We start from the raw sequence: 22,070 nt of genomic DNA on the forward strand, positions 1-22,070 counted from the left end.
ACCAGGGCTTAAACTACAGACATCCCTGTAAGGAGCAGAGAGCTGAGCCTGGAGAGTTTGGGCCTCTGAATCCTCTTCATGTGCAGAAGGGAGCCAAGTTGTGCAGAAGCTGGAAGCTTGTGCACTGGCCTGATCTGAAGTTGGCATCTGTCTGTCTTGGGAGACAGTGCAGTCAAACTGTTGGAGAGTTATAGCGCCTGCTGTGGCTGTTGAGACCGATACGGGACAGACAAGTTTTGTTGCGGATGGAGGCGTCTGGTTGTGTGGGAATGTTGTAGATACTAGGAGAGCATATATTGATTTAATAGTATCCTTCCTAACTCACGCTTGTGAGTCAGCAGCAGAGTGCATTCTCCAATATATAGCAGTTGGTAGATTTGTTTGAATCTCTTTACTTAAGCAATCCAATCTGGCTTTGCTCAGGTTGGATTGTGTTCCTGGTAAGTCCCCTTTTATCTCTCCTAAAAAGAATAAAGACACAAGAAGCTTCTTTTAAAAGTAATAAGAAGTTTACTCACATTCAGTTCACAGTTGGATCCCTGAAGGAAGGCTTTAGCTTAGAGTTACAGAAGAGGGTTTGAGGTCATCCCATATGGGAATGAGCCCATGTCCTGGTAGCTGAGAGCCAGCAGACAGCAAAATACATCAGTACAGTCAAACCTCATTTTGCAGATGGGATCCGTTCCGGAGGCCCACCCGCAAGCCAAAAATGACACACGTTGAAGTGCTATGTCTGTGCACATGCATGGTGCGATTTAGCGCTTCTGCGCATGCGCGAGCGGCGAACCCGGAAATAACCTGTTCCAGTACTTCTGGGTTTGCCGCGGACATTCGCTGAAGCGGACGCAAGTGGAGGCGGATGCAGAACGAGGTTTGACTGTATCAAGAGAGCATGTAATCAAGAGGAAGAAGAATCAAAAGAGAGAGATGGCTGTGTGACCAGCCCCTTTTATGGAGTCTCCCTGGTCACATGCAGGGGGAGGAAGCTCCAGACCAGGTATGACAGGAAGTTCAACTAGCTGGATCAACATCCCCCTGTCTGTGTCCACTCTAGGCAAACAAGGAATGTTGTATTTGACTGCTCCAATGGATTACATCTCACAGGTTGTGCTGCTGCAGATGCACCTCTCTGCGTTTCTCCCAGTGGTCAGTCCTCCCCTGGTCGCTGGTGTGGGTACATGTCTCCAGTTGTCTGCAAGGTTTTCCCACAGGCTGGGGTTGATGTTGCCAGCCTTAATGTATACCCTCCAGGCCTTCAGGAGTTCCCTTTTTCCTTTGTCTCTCATCCAGCCTGACCTGCGCCATCTAGCAGGTTTTAGTACATATAAGGTGCACAGGTAGTGATGTATGGAAGTGAGAGCTGGACCATAAAGAAGGCTGATAGCTGAAGAATTGATGCTTTTGAATTATGGTGCTGGAGGAGACTCTTGAGAGTCCCATGGACTGCAAGAAGATCAGACCTCTCCATTCTGAAGGAAATCAGCCCTGAGTGCTCACTGGAAGGACAGATCCTGAAGCTGAGGCTCCAATACTTTGGCCACCTCATGAGAAGAGAAGACTCATTGGAAAAGACCCTGATGTTGGGAAAGATGGAGGGCACAAGGAGAAGGGGACGACAGAGGACAAGATGGTTGGATAGTGTTCTTGAAGCTACAAACATGAGTCTGACCAAAATGCGGGAGGCAGTGGAAGACAGGAGTGCCTGGTGTGCTCTGGTCCATGGGGTCACAAAGAGTCGGACACGACTAAACGACTAAACAACAACAAGGTGTGCAGGAACCTGTATTATAGTTTGGGCTCATTCACCCAGGAATTTCATGTGGATTTGATTTGGAAGGGCTTCATTGTCCGCTTGACATTCTCCTCAGCCACCTAGCAGCCTGCAGTTTTTGAAACAGTCAACTCAGATTTCTCCAAATCCAAGAAAAATCTGAAAAGGGTAGGTAAATTCAACGTAACCTGATTGTGGATGCACTGTAGGAGCGCAACGTGTCAGCAGGTTCTGGTGTGGTTTGGTGCTAGCTATCACCACACTTGGGTAAGAACGCAGGTTCTAGGTATTTTTTTTTCTATATTAGAAACAGCTCCTTCGTACAGAAGAGATTTTGCACAGAACAGCTGTGTCAAAAATAAAGCACGTCCTTGCAGGTGCCAGGAGGCAAGGAAGGAAAAGAGGAGGAAATAGAAGTGACAGTCTTTCCTGCGAGTGACTCAAAATTGCTGCCTGATTTGTAGAGACACATTTATTGGTTTTTTACAGCAGTTTTGTGTAAATCTGGAACACTGGAAAACCTTTCTTTTGAAAACGGAAAAGTAAAAGGTGCTGGTGCATGGGTTAAAGACATGTTCATAACACACCTCGGGTTTCTGGAACTTAGGATGGCAGCTGGGGAAACACCTGGATAGATTTTGAAGGCAGAAGATTGAAGACACTCAAGTGTGGATGAAGACACACAAACATGTATATGGAAGCAGCGAATCCCATATGTATGAATGCCCTGGTGGGAACAATAGGTGCCAGAACATCGTTGATCTGAACTAGTATTGCCTGCATTGACTCATTTCTCCCAGTCTCACCTGGTGTTGCTGAAGATTGAACCTGAGATGTTCTGCATGCAAGGTTTCCCTCCCCGGCTGCTTGTGCTTTGGAAACCCACGGCTGCCGATTCAATGTTGCTCTGGCCAAAGCCCCACGGAAGTGCCTCATTTATTTCTGAGGCACCGCTCATGGACGTGGCATTTAGTGCCCATGCATGCGAGAGTGTGTCGATATATACATGCAAGTACATATGAGACACGGGTGGCGCTGTGGGTTAAACCACAGAGCCTAGGACTTGCCGATCAGAAGGTTGGTGGTTCAAATCCCCGCGACGGGGTGAGCTCCTGTTGCTCGGTCCCTGCTCCTGTCAACCTAGCAGTTCGAAAGCACGTCAAAGTGCAAGTAGATAAATAGGTACCACTCCGGCGGGAAGGTAAACAGCGTTTCCGTGCGCTGCTCTGGTTCACCAGAAGCAGCTTAGTCATGCTGGCGACATGACCCGGAAGCTGTACACCGGCTCCCTCGGCCAATAAAACGAGATGAGCGCTGCAACCCCAGAGTCGGTGACGACTGGACCTAATGGTCAGGGGTCCCTTTACCTTTACCTTACATATGAGAAGGAGGTCGGTCTCTGCCCTGTGGAAATTGCAACCTAAGCAGGGCTAAGATGGAGCTGCAGAGGTCAAACGCTGATTCCAGCCTTTCTCCAAAGTTAGCCACCATGAGAAAATTTATTTTTCAAAAGGGTGACAAGGGTGAGATGAAGGGTAGACATGACGTGGCGTGGAAACATTGAACCAACAAATCCTTTTGCTGCTCTGTCTTGTGAGTCTCTCCTCTCCTTCTTCTCCCTTTCCTAATTGCTTGTTTGTTTATCTTCCTGTTCTTTGCCACTCGTCTCCAGCTGATTGGAGGTGTCTATGCCTTTTGTCACTCTCCATGGGGAAAGCTAGGTTTTTGTCTTGGCAGGGGTTTTGTTTTGTTTTTCTGGCCCGGAGCCTGCAGCCAAAATCCCCATTTAATTTCCACTAGGGAAATTAATTTTCCAGGCTCTCCTTGCATGGCTGTGCAGAGGTACGCTGGCCTCACCCCCCCCCCCCCCAGGTTCCCAAGGCTGGGCTGCAGCAGATGACTTGCCCTAAATGAGACTCTAGTGGAAGATACCAAACCCTGAAGTCTCCTCTGTTATCTTAGGATAAGTTTGCTTCTTCCTAGGACTTTGGAGGAAAGGGGAAGTTGGGGCATCTCATTATTTCAGTCCTCCATGCTTATTAGCAGCCGCACACTGCTTGTATTAATCCCTCACTTATCAATCAATCAATCAATCAATCAATCAATCAATCAGTTAATAAATTTTGTATACTGCTCTTCAAACGGAGGTCTTGGGGCGGTTCACAGTATGGTGGGCATGGGAAATTTTTGACAAAGCCTGAATGCTGTATGTTCATTTCTCTCCGCTTTAAAGGCCTGGACTGTGTCTGTGTCTTTTCTCTCTCTCAGTCCAGATGAGCGCCGGAAGCCCAGAGTTGGCCACGACTGGACCTAATGGTCAGGAGTCCCTTTATCTTTATTTCATAAGGAACAACAGACTAGATATGGATTGTGGCTAATGTCTTGCGTACACAGCTTCCCAAACCAGTGGCAGGAGCGCTCTGTGCACAGAGTAAATGGGAGTGTGAGCTCAGCCGACAGTGATAGGAAAGTGTTAGTTGGGAGTCCATGGGTGTGATCATAGGTGACCTCAGATGGCCTTAGACACCCTTGGCTTCAGCTCCTCTTGGCCTTCCGTTTTCATGCTGGCTGGAGAGGAAGGATGAGGAGCAGCTGGCGGTGGAAGGAAAAATATTATTGCAGCGGTCTGCCTCCTTCCCCCTTTTGCTCTCTGGAGCTGGGCGCCAGGGCTTGCCTGCTGGCTGGTTAGCTGGGGAGGAGAATTTCCTGTCCCTGTCCCATGTGGCGCCTCGTCTTGGCCCTTCCTTTCCCTCCTGCCTTTTGGCCCGTCCTTTCCATTTCCAGCTCCCCTCCTCTGCTGACAACCTGTTACCAGGGAAACTTGGGAGCCAGATTCCTGGAGCAGATCACAGCAGGTCAAAGCATGCAAGGAAAGAGGAGCCCAAGTCTGGCCTGCCAGGCTGGCTGTGTGAGTCTGGGAGGAACGAGGAGCTGCTGTTTTGTCTCCCCGGTGTTGCCACAGGGAGGTCAGCACAGCACTGGGAGATGCGCCAATCATGGCCCATGTCCAACACATTACTCTGAGGCTAGGAAGAGGCATGTAAACATGATACCTCGCCAAATCAGCAGCTGGAGCGAAAAACACACCTTCGGAGCAGCTTGAATGTCCACCCAAACGCTCCTTCACAGCTAATTCTGGGATGCTAGACATTGAATCTGTGGTCTAAACCACAGAGCCTAGGGCTTGCCGATCCAAAGGTCGTGGTTTGAATCCCCGCGACGGGGTGAGCTCCCGTTGCTCGGTCCCTGCTCCTTCCCACCTAGCAGTTCGAAAGCACGTCAAAGTGCAAGTAGATAAATAGGTACCGCTCCGGCGGGAAGGTAAACGGTGTTTCCGTGCACTGCTCTGGTTCGCCAGAAGCGGCTTAGTCATGCTGGCCACATGACCCGGAAGCTGTTCGCCGGTTCCCTTGGCCAATAAAGCGAGATGAGCGCTGCAACCCCAGAGTTGGCCACGACTGGACCTAATGGTCAGGGGTCACCTTTACCTTTAGACATTGAATTTAGCATGTCAAAACACAAGCCCGGGCGCAGGCTCGCTAATGATGGACCATTTGCTTTGACAAAGGGAGTGGTTCCGTCAGACGGCAAATGGGAGGGCCCCCAACTCAGGATTAGTTAGAAAGAAAAGGTTTTTGAAGTAGAGTTTTGGAGGTGGAAGGATAGTAGTTCTGCGGCAACAGTTTGCAAGGACGTCAAGCTGGAGAAAGGGGGATAGGTGTCAGAGCAAAGTGGGATAGCAGTTTGAATCCAAGGTGGCAGAAATGGGAAAAACAGAGCCCTCTTTGAGTGTTACGCGATGTACCCCTCCATCACAGGCTCAGTGTGTCTGTCTGTCTGTCTACCTACCTAAACCACATATCATAAAGACACCACAGTCTCTGTTGTGCCTCATTTCCAATGGAAACATGGACCCTTCGTAAGTGCCTGGTTGGCCCCTGGAACCCTGCACTGCTGTGGCATTTTATACCGGGTTTGCCATCAATATTCACTCAGCAAGGAATTGCCAGCAGTCTTGGCTCTCTGAGAAGTGTACCTGCAGAATACAGTATGCACATTTCCAAGCTGGCATTTTCTTTTGCAGGGGGCCAGTTCACACATTAGGTTACTTTTAGGTTGTAGAAACACACACACACTGGGAAATATAATGTGGGAATAAGCAGAAGCAAGCACGTTAGTTAGGGAGCTAAGCTTGGCAGTGGCTCCATATTAACGAGACTGGCTGAGCGAATCTGGGTTTGCAGCTGTAAAATGGGTGCAAAGGCCCTCTCTCTTAAATCATTCTTTTTATTAAGTATTAATCGTTATTGAGAAGGGACGCGGGTGGTGCTGTGGGTTAAACCACAGAGCCTAGGACTTGCCGATCAGAAGGTCAGCGGTTCGAATCCCCGCGACGGGGTGAGCTCCCGTTGCTCGGTCCCTGCTCCTGCCAACCTAGCAGTTCGAAAGCACCTCAAAGTGCAAGTAGATAAATAGGTACCGCTCCAGCGGGAAGGTAAACGGCGTTTCCGTGCACTGCTCTGGTTCACCAGAAGCAGCTTAGTCATGCTGGCCACATGATCTGGAAGCTGTACGCCGGCTCCCTCGGCCAATAAAGCGAGATGAGTGCCGCAACCCCAGAGTTGGTCACGACTGGAGCTAATGGTCGGGATCCCTTTACCCTTTTAATCATTATTGGCCCATTCTGTAAAATAAGGGTGGTACTCAGCTACAGGATTTCTTCACTAGTGCAAGGTAATTCAGTGCCAGAGGACCATAGGCTGGAGACATTGGGCAGAGGGGAGAGAGCAGAAATTCCCTACTCCCATAATGTAAGAATTGTTAGCATAAGGCTTGAACTGGCAGTTTCTAGCAAGAGCCCCTGAAAACACAGCTCATTTGTTTCCCTGGATGCGCATTAGCCTGTAAGAGGACAAAGTTGAAATACAGTAGTATGAACTCCCCTTCTTTCTTTCTGTCTGAGTTTTTTCCCGCCCCTCCCCTAGTTCATTCACTAGTTCTTCTTTTTGTCTGTGACCAGCCACTTGCCTCCTTCTCAAACCGAAAAAGCATTTGCAGGAGCTGCTGAAATTGGTCTTCCTCTTTCACTGTGACTTTTAGGCTTTTGTCAAAACCAGGGGTAGGCAACCAAAGGCCCGCGGGCCGGATGCGGCCCAATCATCTTCTCAATCCGGCCCGTGGACAGTCCGGGAATCAGCGTGTTTTTACATGAGTAGAATGTGTGCATTTATTTAAAATGCGTCTCTGGGTTATTTGCGGGGCATAGGGATTCGTTCTCCCCCCCCTCCCCAAATATAGTCTGGCCCACTACATGGCCTGAGGGACAGTGGACCAGCCCACGGCTGAAAAAAGTTGCTGACCCCTGGTCAAAACAGCCTGGACTGCTTAGGGGGCCGGGGGGTGGGCAGCAACACACACACATTTCCTCCTGCCCCTAGGTCAGCTCTCTGAAAAACCTCCAGGCAACAGTCCCATACTTTCTCCAACCTTTAGATGCCAATTGCCTGAGTCTTCCATCTTGTGCCCTGTTTCCTGTGCCAAGAGATAACTGGTGCACCTGTCTGTAGGTAAAGGTAAAGGGACCTCTGACCATTAGGTCCAGTCGCGGACGACTCTAGGGTTGCGCGCTCATCTCGCTCTATAGGCTGAGGGAGCCGGCGTACAGCTTCCGGGTCATGTGGCCAGCATGACTAAGCCGCTTCTGGCAAACCAGAGCAGCACACGGAAACGCCGTTTATCTTCCCGCCGGAGCGGTGCCTATTTATCTACTTGCACTTTGATGTGCTTTTGAACTGCTAGGTGGGCAGGAGCAGGGACCGAGCAATGGGAGCTTACCCCGTCGCAGGGATTCGAACCACCGACCTTCTGATCGGCAAGTCCTAGGCTCTGTGGTTTAACCCACAGTGCCACCCGCGTCCCTGTAGATGGTAGCAGATACTTAAATATATTTCAACTGATTCAACCAATTACACACACACAACGTTTGTGGCCTAGATCTAGGACTCGACAGAGAAGCCATGCTGCTTCGTTCTAAATTGATGGGGACAGGCTTTGGCTCTCTGAGGCGAGGTAAACAATATCTGGTGCATACCTTATTTATTTATTTAGGCCTGGAAAGAGTCTAGAGGACCAGGTAGAGAGGAAGCCCTTGCGCCTGAGGTTCTCTACCAAGATAGTATGTCAAAGATAGCAGAGTCCTAGTGGTGTGCAATGAAACTGCTAACATATTTGCAAACCTAAGCAGGGTCCCATATGGTTTCAAACTGGATGGGAGACTGCCTGTTGAGATTTCCTGGAGGACCATTGAGATCTCTTCCAATACTACAATTCAACGAGTCTATGAGTCCAATAAACCAAAAGACTAAGAGGCATAAACCTCTTCCACCCAATGTCATGGGCCGGTTGATTGATTTAGAGCAGCGGTTCTCAACCTGTGGGTCCCCAGATGTTGTTGGACTACAACTCCCATCATCCCTGAGCTCTGGCCTTGCTAGCTAGGTGTGATGGGAGTTGTAGTTCAACAACATCTGGGGACCCACAGATTGAGAAAGGCTGATTTAGAGGAATGGTGGGAGGAACCAGCTGGCAAACCACCAAGAGAAGAAGGCTCAGAGCCCAGGGATTGGTGGTGGGACAATAATGAGTGGGAAAAGAGGTTCTGGCAGCGGCGGAGGTAGCCGCTTGGGCACCTGAGGCGGCACGCCCAGGGGTGGGGTGGGCTGCCCAGAGGGGTAGGGTGGGACGAACCACGGGGTCTCCGGAGTCTGCCTGCCTCCTCCCACTCAGCTGCCCTACAGCTGGGGGGGCCAGCGGGCGGACCGTTTGGGCCTTGCGGAGCCTGTGTGTGCCCAAACCACTGTGTCACTCCCAGGAGAGACACGTGGCTCAGGCGTGCTACAGGCCCTGCGGTGAGTGCCACCTGGCATTTTGTCACCCCCTCAGTGGTGACACCCAGGGCACCCCGCACCCCTGCCCCCTCCCTCTGCCCCGGGTTCTGGAAGCTGAAGAGGAAACAGGGCTTAGTGAGCTGGGAGAGTCTGTAGCAGAGAGATGTCCAGAATCAGAAGGGGAAGCAGAAGCAGGAGAAGGGAGGTCCAGAGGCAGAGAGGTCAGGTTGCTGAAGAGTCACGGGTGTCTCCCCTCCTGTGTGATACGTTCCCTTCCTCCCTTGTTTCCCAGAACCAGAAGAGGCAACCCATTCCCTCTATTTTTAATATTTATTTTAAGAACAGTTTAATTGAACAACATAAAATAAAAAGGGGGGGGGGAGAAAAAAAGAAAAGATATACTATATCATTATAAGAGTTAACTTTTACAATTCCATATACAGTGGACGCTTGGGTTGCGAACGTGATCCGTGCGGGATGCAAGTTCGCAACCCACAGCATTCACAACCTGTGTCTGCCCATGCGCAAAGCACAATTCGATGCTTCTGCGCATGTGCAAAGCGTGATTTAGCACTTCCGCGCATGTGCGACTGCGAAACCCAGAAGTAACCCGTTCTGGTACTTCCGGGTTTTGGTGGTCCACAACCCGAAAAAATGAAACCTGAAGCGGCTGTAACCAGAGGTATGACTGTATACTTATCAAATACATAGTGTTTATTATTATCATCATCCAAATACGTATACAGTGGTACCTCGTCTAGCGTCCGCCTCATCGAGCACCCGTTCTGTTGAACGTCCGCGGCAAACCCGGAAGTACCGGAATGGGTTACTTCTGGGTTCACCGCTTGCGCATGCGCAGAAGCGCTAAATTGTGCTTCGCGCATGTGCAGAAGCACAAACCGCTCCACGCATGTGCGCAGACGTGGCACTTTGTCCAGAGTCCTTTTCGGCCAGTGACCGGGGCTCCGGAACGGTTGCAAAACAGTTGCAAAACAAGGTACTACTGTATGTTTATTTTTCATCTATTGTATTTTGAATAAATACTTTCCGGATATCATTATACTTGTCCATGCAAAGTCTACATTATCTATAAGCAATCCATAAGTTGCAAGTGTGGTCATATCTTCAATTCATTGATTAAATAGAGTCGTACCCTTATCTTTCCAGTGCATAAGTACCAGTCTTTACAATAAGGGCACACACAATCCATTTACATTGTCCAGTTGTCTGATTCCATCTGGTAGAAATGTAGTTCAAAAGAATATTTTCCTTTGAAATTTTTAAAACTTTTTCTGCACTGTCATGTTTATAAAATGCACTACTGTCAGAGCTGCCTGAGGCCCCAGCTCACAAAGGACCAACGCCGCTTCGTTGTTAAGTACGAAAGTCTTTATTGAAGTTCAGTTTCACTTCCAGAGCCGCAGCGTGCAGCTCTACGTCTCAAACTTTAGACCGCTGATGCTCTGTCTGAATCTCCTCCCCCCAGACACCAGTTTAAGACTCTAGCCTTGCTCCACCTCTTCCTCTGTTCTTTCCGCCTCTGGTTCCGCCTGTCCGTTGGGGTCTCGCCCTTTCTAGACTCTTCTGACGCTGAATCCCCTGAGCCTTCCCCCTCCCTCTTTAGGAGCTGGTTCCCAATCCGGGTCACCTGCTGTCCCCCGCGCCTGTACATTTGAACTTGGCGCGCGCGCCCAGCCAGCAACTTTCCTCCTGATCGTTTCACTGCTGCTGTCACTGCTTCCCCCTTCGGGTGGGCTAGCTGCAACTGACCTCCCCTCCGTTCCCCCACTCTCCGATGGAGGCGTGGTCAGCCCTGACTCATCTTCTCTCCCCGCTGGAGGAGACGCTGGTCCTGACACATGTGACTCTTCCCCCCCACTACGCTCTGGTGGGGAAACTGGTCCTGATCCCCCGCTGCTGCTTTGGGGTTCCCCGCTGGCTCCTTGTTTCTGGTGCGTCCCCCCTGGGACCCCCCTTGCCCTGACCGTCGGCGCCCCCTTCTGGGAATCTTCTGATTCACTGGAGAAGCTCATGGAATCTCTCGGGCCACTGTCATACTCCCCTACGCTGCCCTCGGATTCTTCCCCTTCGCTCTCCATTTCCTCTGTCCCTTGTGCTCCTGCTCCCGAGCCCCTGACAACTACTTTCTCCCAAAACTTAATAAGTGTAGGGCATTGTAAAAACATGTGTTTTAAAGCAGCATTACCACCAACAACATTGCCTTCCCTCCATTTCCTGAAATGGAGCCAGAAAAAGGACTGCAGTTGGAAAGACCTCAAAAGTTGTCCACACAGTTCCCATGCCCATGGCAAATAACGTTAAATTAACGTAGGGCGTTGAAAAATATATTGTGTGCTCTGCTTGGGCTTTGCCTCTTTCGTACAGAAACTCCTTTTGACCATTTTATGTTGCCAAATTGAGGAGGTGGAGGCTGGGGGCAGGATCGCCTCACTCCTCTAAGCATATAACTGTCTTAATGGTTCCCCTGAGTGAAATTATATTGCCACAGCAGCAGCAACCCCTGATGCCGGTCCCAAGGGCTTTGCTCTTCAGATCGTATTTCCAGGAGACTGTCTCCCCCTCATTCCCTCCTATTTGCACCTTCCTGTTCCCAAGACAACATCAGCCTAGGGCAGCAAAGCTACACCTCCAGGAGAGAGAGAGAGAGAGAGAGAGAGAGAGAGAGAGAGAGAGAGAGAGAGATTGAGAGATTCAGCCCCACAGATTCCTCCTTTTCACTCCACCATTGTACGGCTGCAGCTTTATTCATTGCAAACCCCGAAATCCAAAACGCTGCGCTTTGCAGTTAATGACGCTCATTGTGACTTCATTTCTGCATTTCCTTCGTGTGTTCCCTGCCTGGTTTAACATTCCCTGCAATTGCTGGCATCTGTCTGTCTCGAGAGACAATGGAGTCCGCCTCTGGGGGTGAACTACTGCATTGGCAGGACCCAAGTGACCTCCCCGGGGCGCAAGACTGGGCAGCATGTCTGGTACGTTCTTGATTGCCCAGGTGATAAGACCCCCCCTCTCGGCCCTGCTGATGTAGTCCAAAGGAAAGCAGAGCAATATGTTTGGCTGCAGGAGTTGCCAGAAAGAGGTCTACAAGGCACCACCCAACCATCTTAGGGACTTCACTCTGGATTTGTGTAGCATTTACTCCTTCGCCTTTTCTTCTTCCCAAGATATCTCGCAAGGCAGTGGAAGTTTTGGACCAGAGTTTTCTTTCTCCTAGAGGGGCTACCTTCCCAGGTTGATGAGCCCCATCTGCCCCTCACTTCCCTCTACAGCAGCGGTTCTCAACCCGTGGGTCCCCAGATGTTGTTGGACTACAAATCCCATCATCCCTGAGCTCTGGCCTTGCTAGCTAAGGGTGATGGGAGTTGTAGTCCAGCAACATCTGGGGACCCGCAGGTTGAGAAAGGCTGCTCTACAGCATGTGCAGAAAACACCTTCTTGACTGTTGAACCTTCTATTGGTCTCATTTGTTCAGTCCACCAGTCTGTCTTTGTATGCTGGGCAAGTCCATAACTCATGGGTTTGAGACCCATCGGCTACCTTCAGATGGTTCATTTATGGGATGAACCTACGGTGAACCTACCTACGGGACCATCTCTCCTGGTATGCCCCATGGAGGACCTTAAGGTCCATAAATAGCAACACCCTAGAGGTCCCGGGCCCTAAGGAAGTCAGATTAGCCTCAACCAGAGCCAGGGCCTTTTCAACATTGGCTCCAGCCTGGTGGAACGCTCTGTCTCATGAGACCAGGGCCTGCAGGATCTGATTTCTTTCTGCAGGGCCTGTAAGACAGAGTTGTTCCGCCTGGCCTTTGGCTTGGAATCAACTCGATCCCCTCCCCCTCTTTCTTTTTTTCCTTTCTCCTTCTGTGATGGAACTCCTATTTGGGGACTTCCCTGGCTTTTTTTCTGGCCCACATAGGACCAGTCTGGATAGTTGGCCTTGGTGAACTCAGTATAGAACAATACTGTTCAAATTTCCGAGGGATCAAGATCAGAAAACAAGAAAAGTTCTCAAACCCTTTCCACAGCACACCTTTCTATATAATGTGATCTCATCTAAAGCATCTTTTGTTCCTCTCTTTCTGGGTTGTTTTTTTTTTTTAAACTTTCAGATGGTTTCTCCAAGATTGATTGACACCTGGCCTTGGTTTGCTGAGCGAGGATGGCGAAAAGGGAGATTAATGCTGGATTAGTGCAGGAGTGGCGGCCGAGACGTTGCTGGACGTGCCACCCCCCGACACGTCTTTGGGGGGGGGGGAATGTAGAAAGACGGAACCTGATCGTCCCCAGGAGGGAATGCTGTAAAAATAAATAGCACCAATAGGTAATGAGGTGAATAGGTCACCCGCTAAAAGGTATGGGGACACTGGGCTGCCTAATTGCTCCTCGCCATTCTCTAGCTAGTAAATGGGAGGCAGTAAAATCTCGAGGTTAATGCCTCCAGCTGGGGCTCCGTGGTCTTAGAAACAAGAGACTCGTTTTTTATTCCCGGGTGCCAGTCCTTTTACTGCACTTCCCCTGATGGAGAGGCAATAGCATTGATTTACTCACTTCTGTAGATTCCCTCCCTTGCACCTTGTAAATGCAGGAGGAGGACTAGTGAGGGGGGTGAACCCAATTGAATACCCTACTCTTAGTTTTAGAACCCTCTGCGTCCCTTGGGCTTGGGAAAGCACAAAGGCCCCACCTTCTTATGCAGACAAAGGCTGCCCCCCCAATCCCGAAAGCTTTGGACAGACTTCCATGTTGGTACCCCTGCCCCCCCCAAAATAGGTGGCATCTTGCAGTGCTGTAGCCAGGAATATAGGAATCTGCCTCAAATTGCACCAGTCCATTGCATCTCAGCGTAGCTCTAACCTATTTTACACGGTTACTCTGAGGAAAAAATGGAAGTGGGGAAAATGTGCACGGTTAGTGCCCCCATGGAGGAAACAAATGTTTTCCTAATACATAAATGCCTGGAGCCTTTCTCTTCACCATCCTGGTCTGCTGTTATAAACCTTGATTGGTCTTACGGTGAAGAAATCCCCAGGGCTGCTAGCAGGGGTGAAACTAGTTGCCCTCTAAAATAGGGTTACCAGACGTCCCCGGTTCCTGGGGACAGTCCCCGGATTTGCAAATCTGTCCCTAGACAAATTCCATCCCTGGAATGTCCCCGGATTTGCAAATTTGTCCCCGGGAAATGTGGCAGTGGCAGCCTCAGCAGCCCAGAGCCAACCTGGTAGCGCAGTTGGCTCTGGCTGGCTTCAGGAGCTGCTCACTGCTGCTGCCACTGCCGAAGGGGGACCAGAGACGTCCGGCGGTGCAGATCTCCTGCCCCCTTCCTCCTTTGTTTTGACTGATCAGGGGAGGCTCGGGAGTCACGGGTGGGCGAGCGCTGCCCAGGAGGGGCGCAAGGCGCTCGGTTTCTCTGCCAGGCAAGGTGCAAAGCCCTTCTTTTGCACCCTGTGAAACATAAATGTGCAGAGTTTTTTTTAAAAAACTGGGCAACAGCTGCCTGCCTGTGACTCCCGAGCCTCCCCTGATCAGTCAAAACAAAGGGGCAGGAGGGGGAGGCTCAGGCGTCACGGGCAGGCAGCGCGCCATTGCCGTTTTAAAAAAACTCTGCGCATTTATGTTTCACTGTGTGCGAAAGAAGGGTTTTGCACCTTTATACAATATGCATGTCTGCTTGGGCCCAGGGTCTTTTGCCTCACCACCCCCACTACTGACTCCCTGTTGCTACTCAGCTTAAAAAAAAAAAAGTGTTCCTGGATTCATTGAAAAAAATCTGGTAACCATACTCTAAAATTGCACATTAGCACTTACAGCAGCGTGACTTGATGTCCTTGTATTTGCTCTGTGGTTTCCCTGCCCTCAGTTCCACGTCATTGCCTGGTGGGGGCGAGGAATGGCATCATGTCATGCGCTAGGGCCAGGTCTGAAATAACACCTTCTCCCAGGAATGCCTGCACATTAACTGAGATCTTTGATGGAGGCCCTGTTACTTAAGCTGTAGCCTGCAGAGGTCCCTCTTGTGGCAACTTGGAGGAGGACCTTCTCCCCAATGGCCCCCGCAGTTAGAACCTTTTTACCTCTTTGCTTTATTGCCAGCGGATGGAGACTTGATTGATGCAGCTTCCGGAAACTCTGTGAGTAAAACGTTCCCTTAATTGCAAAGCTAAGATTTATTCTAGCCCAAGTATTTTTGTGGGCAACATTTGTTTAAAGGTAGGTGAAGGCAGATGCAAATCTAGCCTAGTTTTAATGCGCTTGGAGCAATTGCCATTGTACTTAACTCGTCTACTGGAGAGTAGGAACCTCTCTTCCACATGTCTCTCTCTGGCACGTGCTGAGGTGACTTCCAGCAGTTGTTAGAAACATCTGGTTCCTCAAGCTTTTCTTGGCCTCTGATACCAGTTGACCAATTCCTGGTTACTATAATTATGAACAGTTTTGCTCCCTTGAAGTGTTAGTATATCGTTATGGGATTGAGGGGTTGGTGCCAACCAAGCCTCTAGTTCTGTATCTACAAAATGGGGGCCTCTGTTTGCATGACTTAAAGAGTGGGCGACGTTGCCATAGAGACAAATGGGTGGGCCTCCTCCTCCTTCTCCTGACTGGAAGAAACATCTTCTTGTAGTTAGGAAAACAATAGCAAAGCTGGTCTGTGGGTGAGGGTAGCTGATGCCAGGAGCTGAAAAGTCACAGAGACTTGCTTCATTCTGTGTTGAAATAATAATAATAATAATTTATTATTTGTGCCCCGTCCATCTGGCTAGGTTTCCCCAGCCACTCTGGGCGGCTTCCAACAAAGATAAAAAATACATTAAAATGTCACACATTAAAAACTCCCCTGAAACCAAGGCTGTGGCTTTGGGGACCCCCTACCCTCAAGACACATAATGGGGAAACAAAATCTGTCGAAGTGTTAATGCTGGGAGCCCTCCTATCTTATGCTCAGATTGTATATATGTGTAAATAAAACTTAATGTCCTAAACACACCACTGTCTCTGTTGACTTTCATTCCCAGAAAAAGGAACTTTAGGTAAGCACAGGGAGTCTCTCGCTGCTCAGAGATTGGGGTGTGTGCAACCGTATCTTGAATTCTTGCTAGGTCTTGAATCTTTCGATTTCACACCACCTTGGCATTATTGCGAACTGTGTTGAGCTTTTGCTCTTGTTTTACAGCCAAGCGGTCTATACATTTCGTGAAATAAGTAAGCAGGTAAGTAAATAAAGAAATAAATAAATGATATTGCTTTAAATGAGAGGTGGCGTATAAACATTTTTAATGAATAAATAAAAACGCTACTGCTAGTTATGAAGGAAGCAGGGAAGACTGCGGCATGGTGGACCAAAAATGTGGATCATTTTTTGCTGTATTAATGAAATGCTAAGGTCAGCACAGCAGACACATCACCTTGCCGACAAAGGTCCGTATAGTTAAAGCTATGGTTTCCCCAGTCGTGATGTATGGAAGTGAGAGCTGGACCATAAAGAAGGCTGATTGCCGAAGAATTGATGCTTTTGTATTACAGTGCTGGAGGAGACTATTGAGAGTCCCATGGACTGCAAGAAGATCAAACCTCTCCATTCTGAAGGAAATCAGCCCTGAGTGCTCACTGGAAGGACAGATCGTGAAGCTGAGGCTCCAATACTTTGGCCACCTCATGAGAAGAGAAGACTCCCTGGAAAAGACCTGATGTTGGGAAAGATGGAGGGCACAAGGAGAAGGGGCCGACAGAGGATGAGATGGTTGGACAGTGTTCTCAAAGCTACAAACATGAGTCTGACCAAACTGCGGGAGGCAGTGGAAGACAGAAATGCCTGGCGTGCTCTGGTCCATGGGGTCATGAAGAGTCGGACATGACTAAACAACAACAACAAGGTCAGCACAGGCTGGGACCCAGGAAATGAATCAATTCGAGTCACATGGCATAGCAAGGACTTCTTGCCAAGGTATGAATGTGGATCAGTTTGGAACTACGATTTGCATTACTCTCCTTCTGGGCACATGAACTCCCCCACCTGCCTATCTGATCAGCCATGTACTTTGCTAATTGTTTCGAATCTCTCTGTCTCTGTGAGACAATCTGGACATATTTTGGACATGGTTTGGAATCTGGGTTTGTGCAGGTCATAGCTTGCCCAGGGTTCAGATAAGTTTCTAGCCTTGGTTTGCGAGCGAGAGAAGAGGAGGGATTGTATGAGCACGAGGCTCATTGCTGTCATGCCAAACCGCAGTTTCGTGTTACATTTGACAATCTTCTATATGTCTTGTTTGTTGAAAGTTTGGTCTGAGAATTTCTGTCCTGAAGGAAGCTGATTCATTAGAGGCTAGAAACCATAAGGACTACAGTATAAGTGTAATTTTAAAAGAAAAGAAAACAGGAAGCTGAATTCTGCATCCAGTTCTACCAAATTCTGTGCTTTTCGGTTCTCCCATGGAAGAATAAGTGAGTGTTTGTAAAATGTATAGATCTTTTCCGCTTGTTCTCTTTGCCTGATGCATCTCTTTGGCTTCTGGATCATTATATTGGATCCCAGTGTAATCAGTGTGCCTGAAATGGAATCGATTTTGGTAAACGAAAAAGGCAGGTCTCTGCTCCAAGGAACTTACAATCAAATTCTTACTGTGGGGGGAGTGGTAGGTTGGTCTTAGTTTCTTTGTTATAGATGCTTTAAGTGTGGAAAGGTATGTTGCCTCACGGGGTGGTGTAAGAGAACGAGCTAAATTGTAGTGGAATCTTTTCCATCTCAAAGTGTGCTCCGTTTAAGTATAAAATAAAATCCTGGCCAAATCGTGGCATCCTGAGTTGCTGTCTGACACTGCCCTGACCAGGACGTTTCTTCTGGCTGCGACTGACCTGGTTTGCTGCCAGATTAACTCTCTCTGCCTGACCTGGAAATAGTCCAAGACAACTATGCTTAGCAGACATTTATGGAATGGCACAGTTACAGAATCACTGTATAAACTCCCACAACCTTCGACAGTGGTACAGCTAAATCAGATATCACTGTGTGTGAGAGCGAGCAAGAGAGCGTATACACACACACACACACACACACAGAGAGAGAGAGAGAGAGAGAGAGAGAGAGAGAGAGAGAGAGAAGGAGTCCAACTCCCCACCGGCTCTTAGTTCTATGTCTGTATTTACGGAAAAGTGTATTGTAGTATGGGGGACTGGCCATCACACTCAGGCATGGCAGATCTGAAGCACCCAGAATCCCCCAACGGGCCTGGCAATGCACAAGTCTGTTGTGATACATTTTCTGACACACCGAGCAAATTGCGTTCCACACGTCTCAGCACAACATCTCACGAGCGGTGCAGCTCATGGGCAACGATCTGCCTTCTGCTGTGTTGGACCCTTGATCTCACGGGCAGAGAACTTTCCAAGTTTGATGGTTTGAGATCCTTTAATAGCAGGATCTTATGCATGATGGTTATCACCACCATCTTTTTTTTTAAAAAAAAACCCTCTGTGATCAACAGGGTTTATTTCTTACTGAGTGTGTTTAGGATTGCAACCCAACTTAACTGTGCTTTCAACTTGGGACTCTATATTTGCAAAGCGTGGACACCACCACTGAGATATGACCCTTCTTCTACATTTGAAGCAGGGTACCTGTGGACCCCAGATCAGCGGCGGAGGAAGCTGCACAGGCACCTGGGGCGGTGTGCCCAGGATTGGGGCGTACTGCGGGGGCCTTCGGAGTCTGCCTACCTCCTCCCACTCAGCCGCCCTACAGCTGGGGGGGGCAGTGGGTGGATCGTTTGTGCGGCGCAGAGTCTGCGTGCGCCCAAGCCACCGTCTCACTCCCAGGAGACACACGTGGCTCTGACGTGCCGCGGTGAGTCCCTCCTGGCATTTTGTCACCCTCCTCAGTGCTGACACCTAGGGTGAACCACACTCACTGCACCCCCCTTCCTCCACCCCTGCCCTAGATGTTCTTAGGCTTCTACTCCTATCATCCCTGACTGTTGACTGACCTGGTTCACTTGGGATGAGGCGAGGTGGAACCCATCAACGCCTGGAAGCTCACGAGTTCTCCAGCCTCACCCTAAAGGTACCATCACCTCTATTAGGGCTCACCTAAAGAAGACTGCAGGGACGCGGGTGGCACTGTGGGTTAAACCACCAAACCTAGGACTTGCCGATCAGAAGGTCAGCGGTTCGAATCCCCACGACGGGGTGAGCTCCCATTGCTCAGTCCCTGCTCCTGCCCTCCTAGCAGTTCGAAAGCACGTCAAAGTGCAAGTAGATAAATAGATACCGCTCCAGCGGGAAGGTAAACGGCGTTTCTGTGTGCTGCTCTGGTTCGCCAGAAGCGGCTTAGTCATGCTGGCCACATGACCTGGAAGCTGTACGCCGGATCCCTCGGCCAATAAAGCGAGATGAGCGCCGTAACCCCAGAGTCGGCCATGACTGGACCTAATGGTCAGGGGTCCCTTTACCTTTAAAGAAGACTGCAAAGGGACCAGATCTGGATAGGACACAAGAGTGAATAAGCAGCATGTTAGGACCAAAGCTGGTTGGAAGCTGGAGGAGAGGAGGAGGGCTACTGGTAGACTTAACTCCTTTTAACCTGGTTGCATCGAACCATTTGCGAACCTGGTGAACCTCAGGTGTTTTGACCTACAACTTTCATCTGCTCCGGGACCTTACAATGCTAGGACTGATGACTTGGGTGGGTGGGTGGGAATCAAATTGAGGTGGAAATGCAATGAACTGAAGACGGGGTGAAAGGAAAATGACATGGACAAGTTTGTCAATTGTTTTTCATGGAAACAGTTCCTAGTCTGGCCAACTAGTCCATAGAAAGAGCAAAATGGGAGCAAATCCTGGAGGATGGGGCCTTTATTTTATTTTTTTAAAAGATGCTTAACTACTGTTGTTGCTCCAGGAGGAAAAGGAAGGGTTTGGCTATGTATCCCCCCCTCCAGCTCCCTCCTCCAACAGCTCCTATAGCACCTACTTAGGGGAGAGTCTTCTTTCCTCCTCTTCCTTCCTTAAAAGCTACCGAGCTTTCACTGGACTGTTTTAATAAATATCATCATCATCATACTGCCCCCATCATCAGATGCATGAAGTTAAAGGTAATGGGATGTGGGTGGCTCTGTGCTCTAAAACACTGAGCCTCTTGGGCTTGCTAATCAGAAGGTTGGCTGTTCGAATCAACACAATGGAGTGAGCTCCCGTTGTTCTCTCCCAGCTCCTGCCAACCTAGCAGTTCGAAAGCACACCAGTGCAAGTAGATAAATAGGTACAGCTGCGGCGGGAAGGTAAACAGTGTTTCCGTTTGCTCTGGTTTCCGTAGTGGTGTTCCATTGCACCAGAAGCAGTTTAGTCCTGCTGGCCACATGACCCAGAAAGCTGTCTGCAGACAAATGCCAGCTCCCTCGGCCTGAAAGCGAGATGAGCGCCACAGCCCCATAGTTGCCTTTAACTGGACTTAACTGTCCAGAGGTCCTTTACCTTTTACCTTGCATGAAGTACAGTGGTACCTTGCTTCTCAAACTTAATCCATTCCGGGAATCCGTTCGACTCCCGAAACCGTTCACAAACCAAGGCCGTTCAGAAACCTGCACTCAAGCAAAAGCCACTTTGGATGTTCAGCTTCTGAAAAAAAAAAATCGCAAACCAGAACACTTACTTCTGGGTTTGAGGCATTCAGGAGTCAAGCCATTCAAGTACCAAGGTACCACTGTATTAATGCTAAGTTGGCACGTATACCAACACATGGGTTCAGAGAGAGAGGTGTACAAAGTGAAGTCAGAGAAAAATGAAATCCAAAAAAAGACAAATAAAAACAGTGATAATTGCATTACAGCTTAAAAGCTTACATCGACCATTTGCAAAGCAGTGTTAATGATAACACCGACATAATGACACTGATCAACTAATTAACACCTGCCGTAGGATTAGCACAGCAGCACCCTCTCTGTTCAGGCCACAGGTGATGGATCTGAAAGCTGTAATTTAGCAGAGTCTCCTTTTGAAGTTCCTTTGTTCAGGAATAGACACTTTAAGGTCAGACAGAAAGAGTCGCCCTTCTGAGAATGCTTACATTTTTCAGTTTGTCAGCTAGGATTGCAGGCAATGGAGCCAAGAAAAGTGGAAGAGAAGGAACGAACTGAAGAGCTACTTCTTTTCTGTCTTTGTTTTTGACAAAGAGCAGGAGGGAAACGTGAGGAGAGAAGGGGAGGCAGCTCTCACACCTCTTTAAACCATGAGTGGCAGGTGATATTCTCGGATCCCTGGCAACGCTTGGGAGAAAGGGAAGGGGCACTGGAGGAGGTTGTGATTGGATTCCTCTTCCCCTTCCTTGGTGAGGAAGTTCTCAGCAGAAAAATGCAAATTATGAGGCTCTCGGAGACACAAAGTTCACTCTAAACTTAAGGGAGGAGTCAAGGGCGGACGCAGGTGGCGCTGTGGTCTAAACCACTGAGCCTCTTGGGCTTGCCAGTCAGAAGGTCAGTGGTTTGATTCCCCGCAACGGGGTGAGCTCCTGTTGCTCTGTCCCAGCTCCTGCCAACTAGCAGTTTGAAAGCACACCAGTGCAAGTAGATAAATAGGTACCACTCTGGCAGGAAGGTAAACTGTGTTTCCGTGTGCTCTGCAATGTTCCATTGCACCAGAAGTTTAGTCCTGCTGGCCATACCACCCGGAAAGCTGTCTGCGGACAAACACTGGTTCCCTCGGCCTGAAAGTGAGATGAGCGCCGCAACCCCATAGTTGCCTTTGACTGGACTTAACCCTCCAGGGATCCTCCACCTTTTACCATGTTATAGAAGGAAGCACAGCACAGGAATGGCTGAGCTGAGAGGATGCCCTTGAGAAGAGGACAGGTCACATTTGCACGCAACTTTCCTTCCTTGTTGGCTGCGTTTTGTTTAAACCCTACACTGATAGCTTTTCTTCTCATTTCCCACAGAAGACGTCTGGGGTTTTCCATCAGTTTATGGACAGATCCATAAACCCAGGATTTGTCGGAATTCCGTACGACTGAGCTGCTTCTCCTGTCGAGTCCTCTGTAATCTCCTCCAACGTTGATTAACGACCTAAGCCTTTGATGAGGCTCCAGGCATGTTCCCATTACGCAGAGTGTACAAGCAGCAGCACAAGGACGAGAAATATGAGCTACATTGCTAAGAGTTTTATTTCTAACTACGCAGACAGAAAATAATATACATACTCTCTCTGTGAAAGCAGAGAGGCAACCTGAACAAAGGAACAGGAAACCAGTAATATCAACATCCGTCTCCCGTCTCCCGTGAGACTTGCAGCAGTCTGGAATCTCTGGAATGTAAACAGAGTCTTGTGACTCCAAGCACTGCACAGTGGCACAAACAGAAACCTAACAGGATTCCCCCTGGCTCAGGGTTGGTTATTTTCATGATGGCA

The 22,070-nt window shown here is 49.2% G+C and overlaps 1 long non-coding RNA gene across 1 annotated transcript in view; it reads left to right on the plus strand.

The window, feature by feature from the left end:
• The first annotated feature begins 1,402 nt into the window (after positions 1–1,402).
• Positions 1,403–22,070, plus strand: part of LOC310765985 — a 40,215-nt gene continuing 19,547 nt past the window's right edge. Inside the window, exon 1 of the long non-coding RNA XR_014549901.1 lies at positions 1,403–1,770. This is a non-coding gene — a long non-coding RNA (uncharacterized lncRNA). The remainder of the gene's footprint in view (positions 1,771–22,070) is intronic.

The sequence above is a fragment of the Podarcis filfolensis genome (assembly GCF_964270895.1).
Source record: "Podarcis filfolensis genome assembly, chromosome: 6".
Lineage (NCBI taxonomy): Eukaryota > Metazoa > Chordata > Lepidosauria > Squamata > Lacertidae > Podarcis > Podarcis filfolensis.